This window comes from Sinohyriopsis cumingii, chromosome 18 (genome assembly GCF_028554795.1).
Source record: "Sinohyriopsis cumingii isolate HCF-2022 chromosome 18, ASM2855479v2, whole genome shotgun sequence".
Lineage (NCBI taxonomy): Eukaryota > Metazoa > Mollusca > Bivalvia > Unionida > Unionidae > Sinohyriopsis > Sinohyriopsis cumingii.
This window is the reverse complement of record NC_142978.1, coordinates 15,683,789-15,701,679: the sequence shown is the minus strand read 5'-3', so window position 1 is coordinate 15,701,679 and position 17,891 is coordinate 15,683,789. Positions and strand designations below refer to the sequence as shown.

At 35.9% G+C, this 17,891-nt stretch overlaps 1 protein-coding gene across 3 annotated transcripts in view; it reads left to right on the top strand.

The window, feature by feature from the left end:
- The window catches only part of LOC149776139 (uncharacterized), a 332,110-nt gene that overhangs the window by 38,771 nt on the left and 275,448 nt on the right, over positions 1-17,891 (top strand). The window contains exon 1 of one of the 3 annotated variants that reach the window (XM_089942419.1): positions 2,762-2,903. The exons of the other annotated variants lie outside the window; for them this stretch is intronic. The gene's annotated coding sequence lies outside the window, so the exon portion shown is untranslated. Of the gene's footprint in view, positions 1-2,761; positions 2,904-17,891 lie in introns of those variants that run through there. 3 annotated transcript variants of the gene reach the window in all.

The following is a 17,891-nucleotide window of genomic DNA, read 5'->3' as shown; positions in this document are numbered from 1 at the left end:
ATTAAATGATGCCATCCTAGATGTGTACACGGTATACAACTTAATGGTACCTTTCTAGATGTGTACATGGTATATAACTTAATGGTACCTTTCTAGATGTGTACATGGTATATAACTTAATGGTACCTTTCTAGATGTGTACATGGTATAGAACTTAATGGTACCTTTCTAGATGTGTACATGGTATATAACTTAATGGTACCTTTCTAGATGTGTACATGATATAGAACGTAATGGTACCTTTCTAGATGTGTACATGGTACATGTATACAACTTAATGGATCCTTTCTAGATGTGTAAATGGTATATAACTTAATGGTACCTTTCTAGAAATTATTCCTTTCAGTTGAACTGATTCAGAACTCAATCTTTCCCCTGACCTCGAAAACATGTCTTTGTTGAATATATGGGACAATTTAGGTCAAACTGCCTTAGGATTGATATAATAATGGTTCATACAGCTGCATGTATTTTCCAATCTACAGTAACTACTGAACTCTGCATATAGTTAAAAAATGTGATAAGTTGTTTCCTTAAAATGAAATGCTTTAATGAAAAGCTATATTTTACCACCATTTTTCAATAGTAGAACGATGTACCGGTAGTTTTAATATATTGTTATCAGAATGATCAGTGGGTCCACCTGAAGTGTAATGTTGTGTAACATGAGGTACAACTAATTTGTCTCATTACTTGTGCTTTTTCCTTGGGATGCTGCATTTGATTAGAGAATGGTCCATACTTTACACACACACAAAAACAACAGAAAATTCGCATCTAACTTTTCCTCTTAAGCAGAGATGTGGAATATATAATTTAAGTAGAACTGACAGTCAAATGAATATTTGTTTACTTGGTCACTTAATTTGCAAACGTTTACAGATATTAAATTAAACTAACCAATTTACATGTGTATACAGGACAGCCGTAATGATATTTCCATGTGTAAATGGGGCAGCCATAATGATATTTACATGTGTAAACGGGGCAGCCATAATGATATTTACATGTGTAAACAGGGCAGCCGTAATGATATTTACATGTTTATACGGGGCAGCCGTAATGATATTTACATGTGTAAACAGGGCAGCCGTAATGATATTTACATGAGTAAACGGGGCAGCTGTAATGATATTTGCAATTCTTTTGTTCAGAGATGCATCCCATGATGATCCAGCTGAGAAGGTCTTGCACTTTTAAAATGCTGTTGTTTATATAAAATTTGACTTTGCATTTTAAGGATTTTATCAGTTGTTTGCCTTTGTCTTTGTTGTCATCCCTGTTGGTGATGCCCAAACTTTCTTGACACTCTGTGACCTTGATTGTGCTGATGTGCCATTAAAACTTGTACATACAGACAAACAGACAGATTGACATACATACATACATACATACATACATACATACATGCATGCATGCATGCATACATACAACATACACACACACACACACACACACATACATACGTGCGTACGTACGTGCGTGCGTACGTACGTACGTGCGTACATACGTACGTACATACATACATGCATGCACGCATACCTACATACACACATACATACATACATGCATGTACCCCCATAAGGACAATACAAGAGGAGTACAAATATTTTTTTTTTATGTATTAACAATCGCCTTCAAGTTAACTAACAATAAAAAACGAACTGGTTATAATACTAGATTAATTTCAAGTTATCATGTTTTCCTATCATGCAGGTTACTTTGTGTTATTAGAGATTGATATACACACATCACACATACATACATACATACATACATACATACATACATACCTGCATGTACCCCCATAAGGACAATACAAGAGGAGTACAAATATTTATTCTTTTTTTATTTTTTCTTACATACGCACACACATACATACATATACGCATGCATGCATGCATACACACACACACACACACACACACACACACACACATCCATCCATCCATCCATACACACACACACACATATACATACATACATACATACATACATACATACTCTTGTCAAAAATAGTATTGAAGATGGTTAACTTAAAATGGTGACACCTGTTGTATTTCTAGGGGAGGTAAGTCATACTGGAACTGACACTTGTCTGTTGTCAAAAAGCACTAACACAGCAATGGTATAAATTGAGTCTATATATCTAACGTTGCCGAGGTAACTGTGACTACTGCCTTTAACCATTGATAATAAATGAAATAAAGAAAATCTTCACAGCAAAATAATATTTATTGAACTTAAATGTCTGCCTTTTTTAGTTGGATCATTTCATTTGCAGAAGTGGATATCATTTTGAAACTCTTAGAAAGTGCCAAATGTGTAAGGCACTGCTGGTTTCACCAGTTGAGTACACTTTTCTTTAATGGAAGTTTTGAAGAGCTGGCACACCAGGAAATGGAATAGATGTGTGTATATCAGTCTCTAATAACACAAAGTAACCTGCATGATAGGAAAACATGTTAACTTGAAATTAATCTAGTATTATAACCAGTTCATTTTTATTGTTAGTTAACTTGAAGGGGATTGTTAATACTGTACATAAAAAGAATAAATATTTGTACTCCTCTTGTATTGTCCTTATGGGGGTATAGTGTTTGCTAGCAGATGCAGTGGTGGTATTGAGTGACAGGGATTTTGTGGAGCCTTCCTGGTTGACTGTGCAAGAACAAGCCTTTATAATGGAGTTATTGATCTACTCCCTCAAATTGCATAATGCAGCTCCAGGAAATATGATAGGGAACCAGACAGGATAGTGGAGAGATTTGATGTGGTGTTCAGAGAGACCAGATATTTTACTCCATAGGAGATATCTGTGGGCTTTTGGAAAATTGGAGTGGAGTATTCATGACATGGATGTGTATATATGCTGTTCACACGTTTGAATTTGTGGTCTAGAGGTAAGTGTTGCAGCAGAATTAAGAGTATGGAGATGCAGTTTTCAGACATTCATTCGGTCTCAGTAGTAAAGTGAGGTTTTGACACTTTCTAGGAAGTTCCTATCACATCACTTGTTGTAATTTCCATTTTCCTTTTCTTTTTATGTTAAGCTGAGGCCCCTCACATTTTTAGCAGCGTCGAACATAAGGTTTGTGTGCACCCTTCTTCCAGTACTTTGTCCACACAAGGCAAAACAGCCGTGCCTAAAAGAAACAATAAATTGGTTCACATAAATGCATAAGAAAACTCTTAGATTAAAAATATTGCACATGGCTTTTAATCACACAAAGTGAAAAAAGACATGCAATTGTTCATCAAAGTTATGGAAGCTGTCATCATCTAATATATGTCTATATATATATATGTGAGTGTTTTGAATCAAGTAGGGTGAGGTGAAGTTTGAAATTTGGACCCCCAGTGTAAGACATGTTTGAATTGCATGCACCTATGTGCTTACCAGTAAGTACTTGTTGAAGCACTAGTATAGCCACTTTCCCAAAAAGTTATGCAATAAGAAATTACACAAGCAGATTTATTTGGAATTTCTTTCTAAAAATTCAAATGAACTACCAGTACTGGTAATTTAAAAATGAATGCTTAAGGCTAATTAAAATGACACAATAATTGCCTTTATGTAAATTTGATTAAAGTTTGCCAGTATTTGATAAAACAAAGTTGGGCAATTTGTTTAAACATGTCATTTTTATCCCATGGTGCTTTGCTTCACTTCCTGATTTAAAAAAAACGTTCTAATCAACCATTGTTACTGTTTTCTTTGGAGAAAGCTTTAACTAGCTCAATGAAACAGAGGAGCAAAAAGACTAATGGTGATTGATTATCTTGTATGTGGATTAGATCTTAGTTTCCTATTTTGATCCTCAGTGTTGGTTCTTTTCATTTGACTTCAGCTCAGATAACTTGAATTGTTTTTCACCCTTTCAGTACCTTGAACTAGTGGTTACCATTGATTGGCATAGCCGTGTAGGAGCCATTAACGTGTATATGTGTGTATGTGTTTGTGTGTGCAGCTACATTGAGAATAGATAGCAGTATATAACATGGGATTGTGGTTTCTTAAATTACAGTTTATGGGTGTTGGAGTATCAGCTTTACGGTGCAGGATGGAAAAAAACCATGAGTCCGCTGCACATGTAACAAACCTTGTATTAGTGAAACTAAACATTCTCGGGTACACAAGTGAGAGTGGATCTAAAATTATGCATTTTAAAACTACATCTTTGTAGAAATGTACTTTATTTTCTGTATTTTAGTACCATATTTGTTTTGTATAAAATGCTGTAAAATGTATACAGTTTACAGCCAGACCTGGCATAAAACACTTGTATAGAACACTTCCAAATGTGTACAGGTTACAGCCAGACCTGGCATCAAACACTTGTATAGAACACTTCCAAATGTGTACAGGTTACATCCAGACATGGCATCAAACACTTGCATAGAACACTTCCAAATGTGTACAGGTTACATACAGCCAGACCTGGCATCAAACACTTGTATAGAACACTTCCAAATGTGTACAGGTTACAGCCAGACCTGGCAACCATCAGATCCTTGTATAAAGAAAGCACTCCCAAATGTCTACAGCATATACAGTCACACCTGTTATCATCAGACCCTTGTATACAACACTCCCAAATGTTTACAGCCTTACAGCCTGGCCTGGAATTCATTTGACTCTTGTATGCAACACTCCCAAATGTATACAGTCTATAGCCAGGCTTGGAAATTCTCAGACTTTAGTATACAACACTCCCAAATGTATGCAGCCTTCATTCAGGCCTGGAAATCATCAAACTCTTGTATACAGGGCTCAGAAATGTGTACAGATTACAGTCAGGCCTGGAGTCATCAGACTTTTGTATACAACACTCCCAAATGTATACAGCCTTCATTCAGGCCTGGAGATCATCAAACTCTTGTATACAAGGCTCCCAAATGTGTGCAGCTTACAGTCAGGCCTGCAAATTAGCATACTCTTGAGCTTGACATTTGCTTCAACCAATCACAAATGAGTTTACTTTTCTAAGGCTATTTTTAGTTGGCTAATAGTTGAACGTCGTCAGTCTCAGACTCTGGTGCAGTTTTATGATGCTGTGGCATAATGCATTGTCAGATTGGGGTATATTCTTTTCATTCTGCTTATAAGTGGTAATTTGTGAACATCATAGACCCAGACCTGCTGTGGCATAATGCATTGTCAGATCGGGGTATATTCTCTTCATTCTGCTTATAAGTGGTAATCTGTGAACATCATAGACCCAGACCTGCTGTGGCATAATGCATTGTCAGATTGGGGTATTTTCTCTTCATTCTGCTTATAAGTGGTAATCTGTGAACATCATAGACCCAGACCTGCCGTGGCATAATGCATTGTCAGATTGGGGTATATTCTTTTCATTCTGCTTATAAGTGGTAATCTGTGAACATCATAGACCCAGACCTGTTGTGGCATAATGTGCTGTTCATTCTGGATAATAGTGATTTTGTGCAAATATGATAGACCCATACCTGCTGTGGCATAATCGGATTTGGGTATATTCTGTTTGTTGTAATTTTAGTGTGAATGGCATTCGGCCAATGTGGGTATGTGAGTAAGCTTGCCATTAGCTTCTTGTGGGTTGGTGGTTCTTTCCGGGGTTTTCCTGGGTTCTTCCCCCACCATTAATACTGGCCACCATGTATAGCCTATGTTGTGCTGAAAAATGGCATTAAACCCTACAATAAAAACAACAACAGCAGCAAGTGTGAATGGCATAGACCCAGCTCTGCTGTGCATAATCAGATTTGGGTATATTTTCTATTTGTTGTAATTTTGGTGTGAATGTTGTAATTTTAGTGTGAATGTTGTAATTTTAGTGTAAATGTCGTAATTTTGGTATGAATGTTGTAATTTTGGTGTGAATGTTGTAATTTTAGTGTGAATGCTGTAATTTTGGTGTGAATGTTGTAATTTTAGTGTGAATGGCATAGACCCAAACCTGCTGTGGCATAATCAGATCTGGAGATTTGCTGTACATTCTGTTTCAGAGATTTTGTCTAGTTGTTGTTGTTGTCTAGGATTTAACGCCATTTTTCAGCACAGGATAGGCTATACATGGCGGCCAGTATAACTGGTGGAGGAAGAACCCTGGAAAACCCAGGGAAGAACCACTGACCCACGAGAAGTTACTGGCAGGCTTTCCCACGTACCCACGCTAGCCGAGACTTGGACTCGGGATTTTGTGTAAACAGTGTATTTCTGGACAAGCTGTCACATAATGAACATCAAACCTGAGTGTTGTTCTACTTAAAGTGATTCCATACTCACACCATATACCAGATTTATTAATGCCAGGGCATTATGTTTTAGCAGAGCTTGGTCTTAATTGCATTCCTTAATTAATTGAAAGCTTCATTGACTGGGTTGTTAGCATGCTGGGCTTGTGATCAAATTGTGCAGGTTCAAAGTTCTACTTTCAGATCAACTTGTGTAGGCTACCATGCTGTGACCTTGGGCAAGGCACTTGACACCAATTACCTTGGCACTAAATAACCTACTTGTGTTGCTGTGCTGTAATATCCAAAGCATTCCTTAATTAATTACAAGTTAAAATGCTTCAGTTGGAGATGTTGTACTTTTGTCACTTTACCCATGATAAATATTTTGCAGTTATATTGAGTGTGAGGTCAATTGGCTGGTTGGTTTAGCACATGCTGTGAGTGTTTGTCTGTGCACTGGGGAATTATGTCACAAAGCAGCATGTACTTATTTTATTCACACACATTGTGTAAGTTCAATAATGCCATTTATACTTGCTTATAAGACAAGTCCAACTGCAAACAGTACAGACTCAGATCTGCTGGCGCATTATATCAGTATGTTACTTGTGCTGTTCAAAGAAGAAATACATGTTCTCTATTTACTGGTATATATGTGTTTTTTCATGACATAAGGTAAAAATGTGTTACCTATTGCACTGGTTTTAAAATTAGGGTGGGCAGGAAGAAAAAAAAACATATATATATATATATATATATATATATATATATATATATATATATGATTTTATATATAATGTGATTTTGTGTGTGACATAAGGCAAAAAAGTTTCCTATTGCACTGGTTTTAAAATTAGGGAAGGCAGGTTTTTTTAATAAAAAAACATTATATATATATATATATATATATATATATATATATATATATATATATATATATATATATATATATATATATATATATAAAATGTGATTTTGTGTGTGAATTTTTTGTTACCAATGGGGGAAAAATGTGCTAGGTTGGCATTGATGTTGTTAATGACTCTCTTTTACTAGGTGTACCACAATTTTGAAATAAGATTAAAGTCGATAATAAATAATAATCTACACAACAATGTTGAACACTTTAAATAGAAACCTTTCCATAATAGATTTAGAACATTACTTAATGCATTATATGCATAATTCAGAAGAAGATTCTATTTGAGCCACATTTTTTATTAGACAAGATATTATACAGCCCATGTTATTATTTTATTACATTACTGGTTCTGGTGGAGTTATACAAGCTGTATTTGAACATTAGACAGTCACCTTATATGCTATAGCATTTCACAAAGATCTAAACAGCAGCTGCTGTGCTGATAGTCAATTCTGAGAGTTATAGCTAATAAACCAGGAGTATTTGGAGAGGTTCAAAATGCAACAGATCAATAGACGATGGATTAAACTTGTTGTCTATGTACAAAAGTCAGTCAATTTATTTTATTTCCACTTTCCTAAATTCAGAATTTCTATGGAGTAGGGCATTCAGCTTGAATCTGTTGCTGTGCAGTTGTTCAGCAACAGTCAGTCAGCACTGCAAGATAAAGATCAGTAGAGAACAACTTGGTCTACCTCTAAAGAAGAGCACAATAGTGGTTAGGTGGACAGATAGCTGGATAGATACAGTAGAGATATTGAATCATAATACATGAGGAGTTGACAGGTGTGTTTTTTGGAGGTTAGTCATTGGGTAAATGGGACTGAGGGCAAGTGTGTTTTTGGAGGTTAGTCATTAGGTAAATGGGACTGAGGACAGGTATATATTTGGAGGTTAGCCATTGGCTAAATGGGACCGAGGACAGGTGTGTTTTTGGAGGCTAGTGACTGGGTAAATGGGACTGAGGAGGTGTGTTTTTGGAGGTTAGTCATTGGGTAAATGGGACTGAGGACATGTGTGTTTTTGGAGGTTAGTCATTGGATAAATGGTACTGAGGACAGGTGTGTTTTTGGCAGTTAGTCATTGGGTAAATGGGACTGAGCAGCTGCACAGATCTATTTGGTTGCATTATTATTATACCTTTGAGACATAGCATCTTTTGTAATTACTCCCTCTCTAATTTACTCTCATATGCCAACCCACAGAGTGCAGTACTGAGTTTTTGTTCATTTCATCTTGGCATAAATAAATGTCATCAGTACCACAGGGCATCATATATACCTGTTACAGGACATCATATATACCTGTTACAGGGCAACTTTATGACTGGGCACCAGTTATAGTTAATCCCATATAACGCACATTCATCATAGGACTACTGGGTCCTGAATGAAAATAATGCTGCTAAAAAATCCAATAGGGCCACAGCAGCAGCCAGCTTGAAAAATCTTTTTGCCATTCCTCCTCAATGGATGGTCATATTTATATGGGGTTTTCACTGGTAGACTTTATAATGTCTAGTTGGCCCTAAATGGAAACTTGTGCTGTTATGTTGTCGAATATAACCATCATGACAGCCTCTCGAAAATGTCAATAAAATTCACCCATTACAAGAGTTTTGGAAATTTCTTACAAATTGTCAGGGAATGTCTAATTTTGTAATTTATGTGCAGTATTGATGCATAAATGATCAAATAAACAAGCAATATTCAAATTTGGTGACATCATTAAAATTCACCCTTTAAAAGTCTTGTCACTCTTTCCTCTGAATGGATGATGATGTTGTTGTTGTTGTTGTGGGGTTTAACGCAATTTATCAGCACACGATAGGCTATGCGTGGCGGCCAGTATTAATGGTGGAGGAAGAACCCAGGAAAACCCCAGGAAGAACCACCGACCCACAAGAAGCTACTGGCAAGCTTTCTCACATACCCACATTAGCCGAATCCTAGACTCGAACCCACACAGACAGGTGAGATGGCAGTGATCCGTAAAGGAGAGCGCTTTAGACTACTTGGCCACTCGGGGCCCCTGAATGGATGATCATTATGACATGGCTTTTTCTCCAAAAGACTTTTAATGATGTCCACATTGTCCTTTGTGAAAATGGGACCAAACTGACCACAACTTGAAAATCTTATTCTCACTGAAGAATAAATGGTTTTAACAGTTGACAGTTAAAAGGAAGAAATTTTATTATCTTGAAATTGTGGAAATCCTTTCGACCTCTAGATAATTTCACATTAATTTCTGTTGTGATATAAAGCTATTTACTGTGGTCACTTGTGGGATGACATGGTTTTAATACAAACTAATATATTTTCTATGCATTAGTTAGACCAATAGATAAAGGAAGACATTTCTTGTGTAATGGAATCATGCGGTTCATTTAGTGTTTTACCAAGAGAAAGTCATCATTCTTTGGCAAAGCATTCCACACACTCTTTTGCTTGTGTTGCATGTATGGGCAGGCAGTTGATGTATGGATTCATATTTATCGTTAAAGTTAACACCCATTAATCCAGGTGGGATTCTTAATGTTCATTAGGCTTGATGGCCTTTTAGACTTCATCAGAGGGTTCATAACGAGAAAGTAGGGATGAATTTGTTTCTGATCACATTTCAATTTGTCAACAGATTTTGGGTCAATGATCTGCATTTCTTGTAAAACTGGCTATGCTAATTTTTGGGAGATGATGTAATTTATACAGGTGAAACAGGCAAAAACATTTATTTTAGCATGGACCTTCAAATTTGTATCCAATTATAAGTGTGAAAGATGTGAAAAATGTTACATTTTGGTTTGAATTTATATTTCATGCAGTATTTGACTCACATTCTCTCTGGTACCAGTTTTGTTGGGGCCCCAAGTGGCCGAGTGGTCTAAAGTGCTTTCCGTTATGGATCACTGCCATCTCACCTCTGTCTGCATGGGTTCGAGTCTAGGATTCGGCCAATGTGGGTATGTGAGAAAGCTTGCCAGTAGCTTCTTGTGGGTCGGTGGTTCTTCCTGGGGTTTTCCCGGGTTCTTCCTCCACCATTAATACTGGCCGCCATGCATAGCCTATTGTGTGCTGAAATATGGCGTTAAACCCACAACAACAACAACAACCAGTTTTGTTTTTGTATTTTACTGTCATTGTGGCACATGGTGTGACTGGACAGATTAATTTGTTTGTACACTGGAAAGGTGTCGACTCCAACCTCTAAACATGTTATGTGTCTTGTGTTATGGCGTTGTCATTTAGAATGGGAGAATTTTGAGGAGGAATTCTTAATGTTTAAGGCTCTGTGGCCTTTTAAACTTCATCGAAGGGTTGTAAGGAGAGAGAAAGGATGAATTTGTTTCTGATCCCATTTCAATTTGGTAACAGATTTTGGGTCAATATATTTATTTGCAGACTGCTATTGTACAGTACAAAGAGCTGTATCATTCTTATCAGCATCATCAACTTTTTCAGGGCTTAAGAGAGGGGGGAAGGGGGACAAAGCCTGTGAGTGACCCCTGTAAATGAGTGAAGAAACTGTACAAGGACATACCACTAGAGAAAATATTGAAATTTTTAAGGGAGTGCAGTTTATATAAGAAATTTTAACAATGTTTTAAGGAATTTAAATGTTTTTCCTTATTTACAGACTTTTTACATCTTTACATTTTATATTTTATTTTGTTGTGCATTAAGATTTTATCTTGTCTTTATTATAAATTTATTTGGAAGGGTTTATCTTCCTAATCTTTGTGCAATTCAGTTTTACATATTTGGAGCATAACCTTTTGTTGGCACTAAATAACCACTTTTTGGCTGAGATGCAGTAAAGCACTATATACCCATATAATAATAATGATAATAATAATAATAATAATAATAATAATAATAATGATAATAAATATAATATTAATGACTTTATTTAAAGAAGAAGTTCATTTGGTCAACTGGCCAATCTTCCATGAGACCTTCTACATTGACATTTGTATGAATCTATCTATCTAATAATCTCTATCTATCTATCTATCTGTCTATCTATCTATCTATCTATCTGTCTGTCTATCTATCTATCTATCTATCTATCTATCTATCTATCTATCTATCTATCTGTCTGTCTGTCTGTCTGTCTGTCTGTATGTCTACCTACCTACCCACCCACCCTTTAAGGATGGGTACAAGCAAGATTCATACAAATATTAGCAGTGAACATGTGTAAAACATTATGAGTGAGTACATGTACATGATAACAAGTTGTAAAAGCAGTAGTACTTAAGTAAAATCATACAAATGATTATTTCTGCACAGGTTGACTAAGAAGCTTTTTGAAGGCTTGGCATGAGTCAACAGACTTTATATAAGGTAGTATGTAATTCCATAGTTTGGCTCCAGAGAAAACAAAACTCGTCTTTGAAAACTCTAAATTTGGTTTAGGTAAATATAAATTGCTGTTTGAGATGGAGCTTGGTTGATAATCAGGAGCCAAACCATGTAAGGATTTATAGGCTAGTAACCCCTTTTGAAACTCAGTTCTTTACTGAAATAGAAGCCGCTGTTGGGTTTTAAAAAGTATTTAGACTAGCATCAAGAATAAATTGAGCTGCTATTTTGGGAAATTCCAGTTATCTTTCCTGATTTTCTGTACCACTATTACCCCTGACAGAACAACAGTATTCTTAGTGTTTGATCGGCAATAATGCAGTTAAGATGAACAGTATGGTATGAAGTGCCTTTGCTCCATGTACATGCTACAGGGGGTTGTTTCAAAGTAAATGTAATTTAGAAATGTTTGTAACTGCCATTTTATACAGAACTTTAAGAAAGTAAATAAAGCCCATTAAGTGGTAGTTGATTAAGCATTTTTCTGACTTGCAAGACTATAACGTTATTACTCCTATTAGTTACATTTAATTACAACGTCCTCTTTTAATTCATCAACCTCTTGCGCCATGTTTGTGTGTCAGGAGGTAGTACCCTAGTCTGAGCTCTGTAGTGTCAAGATCATTTAAGACACACCAAAATGGGTGGTACATATTACAAAAAAGTAGACAGACAAGGATACCAAATAATCTGGGCTTTCTACTCGCATTACAAAATTTTGCGGGAAAAACATTTTTTAGACTCGATTTTCTTACACCCTGTGAGGAGGCAAATTTCTGTTGATCTACGAAAAGCACATTAGTTTGGGGCCAGAGAACAATTAATTAGATTTATGTAGACAGGTGCTTGTTAAATCAATATACTGCAATGATTTCTAATGTCTGGTCGGTAGAGGTAAAGATTCGTTTTCTTAACCATGAGACAGACTATTAGGGACACAGTTAAACTTTGATTTCATAGTGGAACTATCAAACTTGAAAAATTCAGAAACAGTTATTCAAAAACCTAGGGCAAGCTGTCTGCAATTTTGGCGCCTAGTTATAAAAGGCGGTAAATATATTTCATTCTGATTGGTTACGCTAAATAGGGGCGTGTTTCCCCGCACTGAATTTCCTAGCTGTAAATATTCCCCCATCGAAAAATCTAATTAGCATAAGCTTTTCTGCAAGAGTAAAGGTACAGGGGACTCTGAGAGTGAATTCAGAAGTCTGGAAGATCGACAGACATAATTTTGGCGGTAGAAGTGAGAAATGCTTGAAAGCACAGAAGGGGAAAATAGCTCTTCAGATGTATTCCCAAATGTGTCCTCAGATGTACCTATGCACTGACATATCCAAGTATCTGTGTATCTACATGCTTACATATCCACCTACCCACACAAAGTTTGAGGGCCAAAAGGAGGCGAGACAGGTACAGTGAGGTTGGGAGAGAAAAAGAAAGAAAAAAGGCGAAAGGACAGAGAACAGCTTCAGTAAAATTGGAGTGAACCAGAGCTAAGCAGGTTATGCAATTGTACAAAAAGTGAGGGCCGTTACATACCCAAATTCAAACGTCATCGGATTCTGATTTTGTGTCTGGACTTTAGACCATTTGGCCTCAGTTGTAAGGCTGGTCTGAACTGCACACAGACAGGTGAACCTTCGCAAAAAGTAGGATGAGATGGGCATTTGGAATAAAGAGTGGTCTCGATATGAAAATGATGGGTCCATTAAGCAAAAAAAAAGGACTCCAGCTTTTACCCTTCTGCATATGCACTCGTGAAATATCCAATGAAAAACGACGTTTTCAGAATCAGCCCCCAAAATGTGTTTCCTACTCATATTTCAGGCCAAAAAGACAAAAATCTCCAGGGATTGATGAGTTAAAGTCATATGGCCAAAATACACTGCTTTTATCTCTATCTAAACATACATGTACAAAATATGTTTATAATAAACATGTAACATAATACTGATTTTTCAACTTAAAAATAAAGTATTGCTTAAAACCAGTATTAAATGGATGCTGAGAAATGGAGGGCATGATTCAAATAAGAGAAAGAAAATGTGTGTGTGTGTGTGTATGTGTGTGTATGTGTGTATATATATATATATATATATATATATATATATATATATATATATATATATATATATATATATATGTTTGCTCCCACTTTCCCTACTCTGTCTAAAAGAAGTCACATGTCCCAAAAATTTAAGTCTAGCTTGACCCTTGTACACACACACACACACACACACATGAACACACACACATGCATGAACACACATACATGCATGCACACACACACACACACACACATGGCAAGCTGACTGGAAAATTGAGCTGGTTTCTTCTCGTTCGATTTCTCTTGAGCTTAAGGGATCAGATCTTCTGCATTGAAAAGAAAGGAGACAAAAATAATTATACTGGTGATGAGGAAATGAGAGAGAGAGAGAAAGAGAGAGAGAGAGAGAGAGAGAGATTTTATTGAGGCTGAGAACACTTATTTATTTGCTTCAGAGCAGTATTTAAATATAGGTCTACTGTTAATTACTGCATGAAGAAGAGATCACAAACACCTTGTGTGGGTGTTGTATTTTCAGTTCATTGATCATACTTTGAATGAAATCCTGGTTGGTAATCGTTAGTGATGAGTGCCTTTTATTTTTAAACACATCTGTTGATGAAATCTTGCAAGTTATTGACAGTTAATGCCTTAGTCACCTAAAGATGGTGACATGCATCAAAACAACTTTTAGACTTGTCCAGCTAACAAACTAACCTGAACTTTGGCTAATCTGAGATACATACAAATATTATGATTAAAATGTAACTGTAAGTTAGAATATGATATTTGACATAACTTCCTTCACTTAGTAAATATTCACATCACATCTAAGCAAGAAAATGCAAATGACCTTGACAATGATTACAAGATGGAAATATGTGTTGTAGCACCACAAATGGAACACTAACACTCTGCAACTCAGTTTTTTTATACTTGCCTGTAGATACATACATGCATACATACATACATACATGCATACATACATACACACACACATGCATGATTACATACATACATACATACATACTTACATACATACACACACACATACATACATAGATACATACATGCATACATGGGGCCCCGAGTGGTCTAAAGCGCTCTCCGTTAACGGATCACTGCCATCTCACCTCTGTCTGTGTGGGTTCAAGTCTAGGATTCGGCCAATGTGGGTATGTGAGAAAGCTTGCCGGTAGCTTCTCGTGGGTCGGTGGTTCTTCCCGGGGATTTTCCGGGTTCCTCGTCCACCATTAATACTGGCCGCCATGCATAGCCTATCGTGTGCTGAAACATGGCGTTAAACCCTACATCAACAACAACAACATACATACATATATACATACATACATACATACATACAGCATAGACATAACAATGGATGCATAATGCATTCTTTACATAATGAATAACAGTGTATCCATTGTATGTTCTTTACATAATGAACAACAGTGTATCCATTGTGTTCTTCACATAATAAACAGCAGTGTATCCATTGTGTGTTCTCCACATAATGAACAGCAGTGTGTTCTTCACATAATGAACAACAGTGTATCCATTGTGTGTTCTTCACATAATGAACAGCAGTGTATCCATTGTGTGTTCTTCACATAATGAACAACCGTGTATCCATTGTGTGTTCTTCACATAATGAACAACAGTGTATCCATTGTGTGTTCTTCACATAATAAACAGCAGTGTATCTATTGTGTGTTCTCCACATAATGAACAGCAGTGTGTTCTTCACATAATGAACAACAGTGTATCCATTGTGTGTTCTTCACATAATGAACAGCAGTGTATCCATTGTGTGTTCTTCACATAATGAACAACCGTGTATCCATTGTGTGTTCTTCACATAATGAACAACAGTGTATCCATTGTGTGTTCTTCACATAATGAACAGCAGTGTATACATTGTGTGTTCTTCACATAATGAAGAACAGTGTATCCGTTGTGTGTTCTTCACATAATGAACAGCAGTGTTTCCATTGTTCTTCACGTAATGAACAACAGTGTATGCATTGTGTGTTCTTCACGTAATGAATAACAGTGTATCCATTGTATGTTCTTCACTTAATAAACAGCAGTGTATCCATTGTGTGTTCTTCACATAATGAACAGCAGTGTATGCCTTGTGTGTTCTTCACATAATGAACAGCAGTGTATGCATTGTGTATTCTTTACATAATGAACAACAGTGTATCCATTGTGTGTTCTTCACATGAACAACAGTGTATGCATTGTGTGTTCTTTGCATAATGAATAACAGTGTATCCATTGTGTGTTCTTCACATAATGAACAACAGTGTATTCATTGTGTGTTCTTCACATACTGAATAACAGTAGATCCATAATATTTTCTTTGCATACTTTATAACAGTCAATCCATAATGTATTTCTCACATACTGAATAGAGGTCAATCCATAATGTGTTGTTCACACGATAATGCATCATTATTACAGTACATACGTCATATTTCCATCTTGCATTGCTTACACTAACAGCTGATTCAGTCACCTACATACACTACACTTTCTATCAATATAAATGGACAATTTCAGATATGCAGTCCACATATTGTTCTCAGATTATATCCTTACCCCAAGAGGGCACAGATTTAGGGGATGTGGAGGTATGTGTTTTATAAGTTTAAAGTTTCATACAATCTTGTATGAAAGTGATAACATCTTAATCTATTCAGTAAATAGTCCTTTGACATTATGAAAAGTTTGATCTCCAAATTATGCACACTGATTATCACGGAACATTATCACAAATAAAACCATGTATGTTAATAAAAGCATAACTCTTTTCATTGTACTTATCATGGTTGAGACAAATGTATAAACTGATTGAGACATACATTTGACAGGACCAAAATAATGGCAGAACATGCTCTTGTTATAGTCCCTTTGGTTTTCAGTACAAGGGAGACCAATCTCTGCAGCTAATTATGAAATCTGAAAAGAGGTGCAGTTTAGTTTTTCAGATTCAAAATTCATCACTATAGTAACAGTGAGAGGTATTATCCATGTTTATTAGTCAGATGGAGATTTAGGAAAGGTCAAGTATGCAATGTATATCCAAAATTTTCATCTTTGGGTAATACACCAGGCTTGTCCCTGCTAATGGTGGTGAAAACAAATGGCTTTTCCCTTGTTACTGGTGGGTGAAAAGATTGGGTTTTAACCTTCATCTTACCATTCAAGTTCTGTTATCACAGAATGACATATCAAAATATACTTGGGAAATATTGGGGGAAAATGTAAATGTTAACTCGTAATAATTATTTGGGTCTGAAAAAAAATGCAAGGCTGTGAAAATTTTATTTGTCATCAAAGTCAAAGAACTAAATGAAAAAAAATAAAAGAGTCATTTCACTTACTCTGATGAGCCAGAATTTTTGGCAAAACGCAGTTTTTGAATTGTTGAATGCCAGTGATATACATGTACTAGTAAAATTACAGACACGCAAATTATACAATGATTGTGAAAGTTGATGTTAACATTTGAGATCAACCATTAATTAGTTGCATATGGTATGATTTATACAACAGAATCATTACAGCATATTCCATACTGTGAGTACCTTATATTTGTTTGTTTTTTCCCCGACTGGATGGAGTCTGTAATTTGAAAGGAAAGTAATGTTTTATAGCTTGCTCACAGATTGTAGAAATCAATAGCAGATGAGGGAATTCATTCCAACATTTGCTGGCGTTTTTGTAATGGAATCTATCAAGACACACACTTAAAACGGGCATAGAAGTTAAAGGCATGTGATTTATTCTGTACATGTAAGTTTATGTAATTTTCCATCCTTAAAATGGCAACCATGCGCTCTTTTTTCTTCTTCCTCTTACCATATATGATGCTGTACAGTTATAGACGTTTGGTGAGGGGAATATAGTTTTATGAACGAGTTCAACCTCATTTTGACTGTCAATATGTTCATTTTACTGCTTCATACAACTTCATATTTATTTGTAACAAAGAGCTATTATTGTTTTATTATTTGGGTAACAAATTTCCAGTTTATTTTGCTTTAGCACTGGACAAATTCCAAACAGGTTCTGTGATACTGTTAAATGCACAAATATCAGTAATGAATTTGGTGAAGTGATAATTAGGGGAAGTAATGCCAGCTGAAATCACAAAGTAATATATGTTGTAATATGTATCAATATATATTGTTACCAATCTGACCATTTTGAAAGCCCATGCAATAGTAGCTGTACATATGATTTGGTGACTCTGAAAGTTGTATTATTATAGATAAGTGTTGAACTCACTGTGTTTTTCCTTTTTTGGGGAAAAATGAGAATTATTCCG